Here is an 8,107-nt window from a genome sequence, read left to right on the forward strand (position 1 = left end):
TACATGGATCCCATCTCATATTACATGGTCTCAAGCCATTTAGCGGAATCTGGGCTCATCATTGCTTCCTCATAGTTCATAGGTTCATCATGGTCTAGTAACATCACTTCCAGAATAGGATTACCGTACCACTCCGGTGCGGATCGTACTCTGGTTGACCTACGAGGTTCGGTAGTAACTTGATCTGAAGTTTCATGATCATCATCATTAGCTTCCTCACTAATTGGTGTAGAAATCACTAGAACTGATTTCTGTGATCAACTACTTTCCAATTTGGGAGAAGGTAGAATTACCTCATCAAGTTCTACTTTCCTCCCACTCACTTCTTTCGAGAGAAAACCCCTTCTCTAGAAAGGATCCATTCTTAGCAACGAATATCTTGCCTTCGGATCTGTGGTAGAAGGTGTACCCAACAGTTTCTTTTGGGTATCCTATGAAGATACATTTCTTTGATTTCAGTTCGAACTTTTTAGGTTGAAGCTTTTTCACATAAGCATCACAGCCCCAAACTTTAAGAAACGACAACTTTGGTTTCTTGCCAAACCACAGTTCATAAGGCGTCGTCTCAATGGATTTTGATGGTGCCCTATTTAACGTGAATGCAGTTGTCTGCTATGTCTTGAGCTTGCGTTAGTTTTCCTCGAAGAGGAGAGGGTGATGCAGCAATAGTAGCGTAAGTATTTCCCTCAGTTTTTGAGAACCAAAGTATCAATCCAGTAGGAGGCTCCTCAAAAGTCCCACGCATCTACACAAACACACAAAGAACTCACAACCAACGCAATAAAGGGGTTGTCAATCCCTTCACGGCCACTTGCAAAAGTGAGATCTAATAAAGATAGGATGATAAGATAAATATATTTTTGGTATTTTATAATATAGATGCAAAAAGTAAATATGCAAATAAAGGTAGATTGGAAGCAAATATGATAAGAGATAAACCCGGGGGCCATAGGTCTCACTAGTGGCTTCTCTCAAGATAGCATACGTATTACGGTGGGTGAACAAATTACTGTCGAGCAATTGATAAAAAAGCGAATAATTATGAGATTATCTAGGCATGATCATGTATATAGGCATCACGTCCGCAACAAGTAGACCGACTCCTGCCTGCATCTACTACTATTACTCCACACATCAACCGACTCCTGCCTGCATCTAGAGTATTAAGTTCATAAGAACAGAGTAACACATTAAGCAAGATGACATGATGTAGAGGGATAAACTCAAGCAATATGATATAAACCCCATCTTGTTATCCTCGATGGTAACAATACAATACGTGCCTTGCACCCTTTCTGTCACTGGGTACGGACACCGCAAGATTGAACCCAAAGCTAAGCACTTCTCCCATGGCAAGAAAGATCAATCTAGTAGGCCAAACCAAACTGATAATTCGAAGAGACTTGCAAAGATAACTCAATCATACATAAAAGAATTCAGAGAAGATTCAAATATTATTCATAGATAAAATTGATCATAAACCCACAATTCATCGGATCTCGACAAACACACCGCAAAAAGAGTTTACATCGAATAGATCTCCACAAGAGAGGGGGAGAACATTGAATTGAGATCCAAAAAGAGAGAGGAAGCCATCTAGCTAATAACTATGGACCCATAGGTCTGTGGTAAACTACTCACAACTCATCGGAGGGGCAAGGATGTTGATGTAGAAGCCCTCCATGGTCGATTCCCCCTTCGATGGAGCGCCGGCGAAGGCTCCAAGATGGGATATCACGGATACAGAAGGTTACGGTGGTGGAAATTGTGTTTCGTCTGCTCCCTGGATGTTTTAGGGGTACGTAGGCTTATATAGGAGGAAGAAGTATGTCGGTGGACGCCCGAGGGGCCCACGAGACACGGGGTGTGCCCTATAGGGGGGGGGGCGCCCTCCTATCTCATGGAGGCCTCGGCTGCTTCTTGACTTGCACTCCAAGTCCTCTGGATCACGTTCGTTCCAAAAATCACGCTCCCAAAGGTTTCATTCCGTTTGGACTCTGTTTGATATTCCTTTTCTTTGAAATACTGAAATAGGCAAAAAAACAGCAATACGGGCTGGGCGTCTGGTTAGTAGGTTAGTCCCAAAAATGATATAAATGTGTAAAATAAAGCCCATAAACATCCAAAAGGGGTAATATAATAGCATGGAACAATAAAAAAATAGATACGTTGGAGACGTATCAAGCATCCCCAAGCTTAATTCCTGCTCGTCCTCGAGTAGGTAAATGATAAAGAAGAAATTTTTGATGTGGAATGCTACCTAGCATAATTATCAATGTAATTTTCTTTATAATGGCATGAATGTTCAGATCCAAGTGATACAAAATAAAAGTTCATATTAACATGAAAATGGTGATACTTCAAGCATACTAATCAAAGTAATCATGTCTTCTCAAAATAACATGGCCAAAGAAAGTTATCCCTACAAAATCATATAGTCTGGCTATTGCTCTATCTTCATCACACAAAGTATTTAATCATGCACAACCCCGATGACAAGCCAAGCAATTGTTTCATACTTTAATAATCTCAAACTCTTTCAACTTTCACGCAATACATGAGCGTGAGCCATGGACATAGCACTATATGTGGGATAGAATGGTGGTTGTGGAGAAGACAAAAAGGAGAAGATAGTCTCACATCAACTAGGCGTATCAACGGGCTATGAAGATGCCCATTAATAGATATCAATGTGAGTGAGTAGGGATTGCCATGCAACGGATGTACTAGAGCTATAAATATATGATAGCTCAACAAAAGAAACTAAGTGGGTGTGCATCCAACTCGCTTGCTCACGAAGACCTAGGGCACTTTTGAGGAAGCCCATCATTGGAATATACAAGCCAACTTCTATAATGAAAAATTCCCACTAGTAAATGAAAGTGATAACATATGAGACTCTCTATCATGAAGATCATGGTGCTATTTTGAAGCACAAGTGTGGAAAAAGAGATAGTAGCATTGTCCCTTCTCTCTTTTTCTCTCATTTTCTTTTTCTTTTTTTCTTTGGCCTTCCTTTTTTTTCCTTTTGGCCTTTCTCTTTTTTTTTCTTTTTTTTTCTTTTTGTAAAGTCCGAAGTCTCATCCCGACTTGTGGGGGAATCATAGTCTTCATCATCCTTTCCTCACTAGGACAATGCTCTAATAATGAAGGTCATCACACTTTTATGGATTTACAACTCAAGAATTACAACTCAAAGCTAGAACAAGATATGACTCTATATGAATGCCTCCGGCGGTGTACCGAGATATGCAATGAATCAAGAGCGACATGTATGAAAATTATGAAGGTGGCCTTGCCACAAATACGATGTCAACTACATGATCATGCAAAAAGCAATATGACAAAAGTAATGCGTGTCATATGAATGGAACGGTGGAAAGTTGCATGGCAATATATCTCGGAATGGCTATGGAAATGACATAATAGGTAGGTATGGTGGCTGTTTTGAGGAAGGTATATGGTGGGTGTATGGTACCAGCGAAAGTTGCACGGCACAAGAGAGGCTAGCAATGGTGGAAGGGTGAGGTGCGTATAATCCATGGACTCAACATTAATCAAAATAACTCATGTACTTGTTGCAAAAATCTAGAAGTCATCAAAAACCAAAGCACTACACGCATGCTCCTAGAGGGATAGATTGGTAGGAAAAGACCATCGCTCGTCCCCGACCGCCACTCATAAGGAAGACACTCAATAAATAAAATTGTGCTCCAACTTCATCACAAAGCGGTTCACCATACGTGCATGCTACGGGAATCACAACCCTTAACACAAGTATTTTTCATAATCACCTCAACTAGCATGACTCTAATATCACTACCTCCATATCTCAAAACAATTATCAAGCATCATATTGATCATAGCATCCAATTCTTTTTCTATGATAGTTTTTATTATACCCAACTTGGATGTTCATCATTCTAGGACCAACTTTGAAACCATAGCAAATACCATGCTGTTCTAAAAGACTCTCAAAAAGATATAAGTGAAGCATAAGAGACTAGAAATTTCTTCAAAATTAAGACACCACCGTGCTCTAAAAGATATAAGTGAAGCACTAGAGCAAAAACTATCAAGATCAAAAGATACAAGTGAAGCACATAGAGTATTCTAGCAAATTCTAATCAAGTAGGCTTCTCCCAAAAGATGTGTACAGCAAGGATGATTGTGGTAAATGTCAGGACCCCGACTCGATGACACATCGATCTAGCCTGTAACACCTCATATCACTTTGCGGCCTCACGCACAGTATCCCCACGGGTGTCGCCTTACCTTTGCCCGGGACCGTTTGCGCCTTTTGGCTCACGTATATGATAGTGTCGCTAGCATCCATATGTTAAGGAGCCCGGGCTGACATGACTAGTCGTAAAACCAAAGTGGCACAGACTTACAGGGACAGGCATCCATGACCCAGCTTCGAACGTGTCGGTCATCAGCAAGTGGGTCCGGGCTGTAGCACTGGGCTAGCAGGACTCCGGTAAACCGGGCTGTAGCGGGCTAACAAGCCTCCGGTACTCAATGCATGACATTTCCCCGAAGGGACAAACACAGGAACGAAGAAGGACACATGCCGGCCAGCCTAAGTGTTCCGGAGCAGTAGCAAGCTACCATGGCTCAGTGGAGACACTAGGAGACATTTCCTGGTAAGAGAGGCTACTAAAGATAAACAACTAGATAGTTAGATCCCACACATACCAAGCATTTCAATCATACACACAATATGCTCGATATGTGCAAATACAACAAGGCATCAGAACATGACTCTAAGACACAAGTACTTTATTTAAGGCTCAGAGAGCCATACATAACATACACATAGGTACGGGTCACACGACCCAGCATTCAAGTCATACAGTCATACAAACCAGCAGCGGAAGTAACTTGTCTGAGTACAGACAACTAGTAAAAAAAGAGGCTTGGAAAGCCTAGCTATACTACGTGGTCCTTTACAAGCTCAGGATCACCACCTGGGCCTTAGCCTACTCATTGATGTCAACGTCTACGTAGAACCCATCAGAAGGGGTTGCAACGTCTTCTGTAAAAATGTAAATTATAGCAACATGAGTACAAAGGTACTCAGCAAGACTTATATCAGATCCTACATACATGCATATTATCAAGAAGGGTTGGTGGAGTTGTTGCAGCAAGCCAGCTTTGACTCTTGGCTAGGCTATCCTACGAGACTCCAACTTGAAATGGTTTTGCGTACACGAGTCCACTACTCACCACTTCAATACGCTACCGAGGATCCACCTCCGTCTTCCTACGGAAGAGCCATCCTCGGCACTCACACTTATCTTGAGGCTTTTAGTAGTTTCGTTTGCTTGTCTATGAACTGTATATGCAACCAAGTAGTCCTTTACCGCGGACGCGGCTATTCGAATAGATCATGATAACCCTACAGGGGTGTACTTCTTCATACATGTTTCCACCACTTAGCGTCTGCACACGACATGTGCTCGGCAGACTTCAAGCGAAAGCCGACGTGGGTGTAGACCACGACCTACCTAAACACCTAAGCCTCTAGTCCAGGTTTATCGCCTATCCAGGTTCCATCCGCAGGGAGTCCGGCCGAGGTTTCCCATACGGCCCCGAAAGATGTGAACAGGGTTCCCGAGATACCTAACGGGTATTCGGTACACCCGGCCACGTACCTACCGCATCACAGCCCACCCCTACGGTCAGTGCTGTGCACGGCCTCCAGTAGGCTACAAACACCAGAAACTACTTGCAACTCCTGGACAGAGAGCTAGGGTGAATAAGAAGTCGAGCGGGGTCATATTTCAGGGCCCAATGCATGGTAGTAGCTATATCTTAAATCACACATACAGATCTCAGTGCTTAAGGTCGGCTTCAATGAAACAACCCACCATGTACTCCTACATGGCCTCTCATCGATACCTTTACCAAATCGTGTTCACCACACCACTCTCATTACCGACATAATCATTTCACTCTAGCCCATCACCCAGATGAACCAGACCTGACACGACTCTAAGCATAGCAGGCATAGCAAGGTAGGAACAACACATACATATGGCTCAATCAACTCCTACACATGCTAGTGGGTTTCATCTAGTTACTGTGGCAATGACAGGTCATGCAGAGGAAGTGGGTTCAACTACCGTAGCACACAGCAGTTTGAAACGCGTTGTCTTAATGCAGTAAAAGAGAGCAGGAGCGAGAACATGGGATTGTATCGATATGATCAAATGGTTGGTTGCTTGCCTGATGGTTCGATGCACTGATACAGTTCTTCGTTAGGGTAATCACGGTACTCCTCGGAGGCAGAACCTGCCGCAAAGAACACCGATACACAACCATCACCAAACAGGGGAGTCAACCAGGGCCCACCCGTGGTCAAACCCGGGTCGGCTGCACCGGCGTTTAGCCGCCGGCGAGCCCGACACGGCGACGGAAGTGGTTTTGGCTGTTTCGGCCGCCAAATGGGTCGCGGAGACCACCTAAGTGGAGCCGAGGACGAGCCGCAGCTCTTGGTGGAGTCCGTTGGGGTCGGGGTTGCCGGAGTTGGCGCCGGCGACGACTTTGGCGGCCACCGGGGTTCGGCCGAAGACAAACTTGACGCTAGAGGGGTCGGTGAGGCGCGGGGAGTAGCTAGCTAGGTGCTAAGTGACACGGTGAGCATGATGGACACCGTGGAGTGGTCGGAGGGTGACCGGGAGCACGTCGGTGACGAGCTCCACGGCGGTGGGTGCGGTTGAGCTCCGGGAGGTCGCTACACAGCTCGGGAGCAAGAAAAGGAGGGGGGGAGATGGCTAAGCTCACAGTGAGTGCGACGAAGCCCTTGGTGCGGCCGGGGATGGACCGGAGCGACGGCGGCGTTGAAGGGGATCTCCGGCGACGGCGGTTCGGGCGAGGTCGTTGCGGTGGACTCGGGCGTTGCGAGTGCTCGGGGCTCGGCATGCTCGATGGAGTGGACAGCGGCGGAGCTCCTGGACACGATGAGAGGACGCACGGACGACGGGGAGCACGGCTACGACGAAGGCACGGCGATGGTGGCGTCGGTCATGGCGGGGGAGCGCGAGGGGGAGGAGCTGGAGAGGAGAGGGGGTGTCTGGGGGGTTCGGGGGAGCGAGGGAGGCCGATCCACGACGTCACTGGGCGAGGGGAGCGGCGAGGCGGCGAGCAGGTGCGTGGCGCGCGCTGCGGTCGCCGTCGGGCACCTGCCTGCCTGCCTGGCCGGCAAGCAGCTCGCTGGTGGGCCGGGAGTAGGCGTCAGGTAAGTTTTTCCATTTTCTTTCTGTTTTCTGTTTTTTTAATACTTCTGCAACTTTGTTGAATTAAATAAAATACTTAGGCAACTCCTAAAATCACCAAACTACTCCTGGTCCATAGTTGGATTATTTCCAACATGAAACATTTTAGTTTGGAGATATTTGAGCATTTAAATATTTTATATAATTTTAAATGCCCAATTTCAAATATTTATGATTTAATTCAAAAACCCTAAGATGGCCTAGGAAAATGTGCATCACTTTTGGCAGAGGTTCTGAACCAAGACAAAAATGATGGGCATTTTAGAAGGGCATTTCAGGTTCATTGAAAAAGTTTTTAGTAAACCCTAATTGGTTTCAGAGGGGGCTGGGGGTTCTGTCATCCCCATTTCAGGTTTTTGATGGAAAAATAAACATGATGCAACACTCTAATGCATGACTAGCTAGGGTGTGACAACTCACCCCCACTCAAAAGAATCTCGTCCCGAGATTTGGGTTCCTCCGGGAAGAGGGCAGGATACTCGAGTCGAAGACGATCCTCCCTTTCCCAAGTTGCTTCATCCTCAGAATGGTGCGACCATTGTACTTTGAGAAACTTGATATTATGACGTCGAGTGGTACGCTCGGCCTGATCGAGGATACGAATGGGGTACTCTCGATATGTAAGATTATATTGGAGATCAAGCGTTTCGAGGTCCACTCCACGGATAGGATCCGAGAAGCAACGCCTGAGTTGAGACACGTGGAAGACATCGTGGACTCTGGAAAGGTGCGGAGGTAGTTCCAACTGGTAGGCAACTTCTCCTCGTTTAGCGAGAATGCGAAAAGGTCCAATGTAACGAGGAGCTAGCTTGCCCTTGATACCGAAA

The sequence above is a fragment of the Triticum aestivum genome, chromosome 6B (genome assembly GCF_018294505.1).
Source record: "Triticum aestivum cultivar Chinese Spring chromosome 6B, IWGSC CS RefSeq v2.1, whole genome shotgun sequence".
NCBI classification, from domain to species: domain Eukaryota; kingdom Viridiplantae; phylum Streptophyta; class Magnoliopsida; order Poales; family Poaceae; genus Triticum; species Triticum aestivum.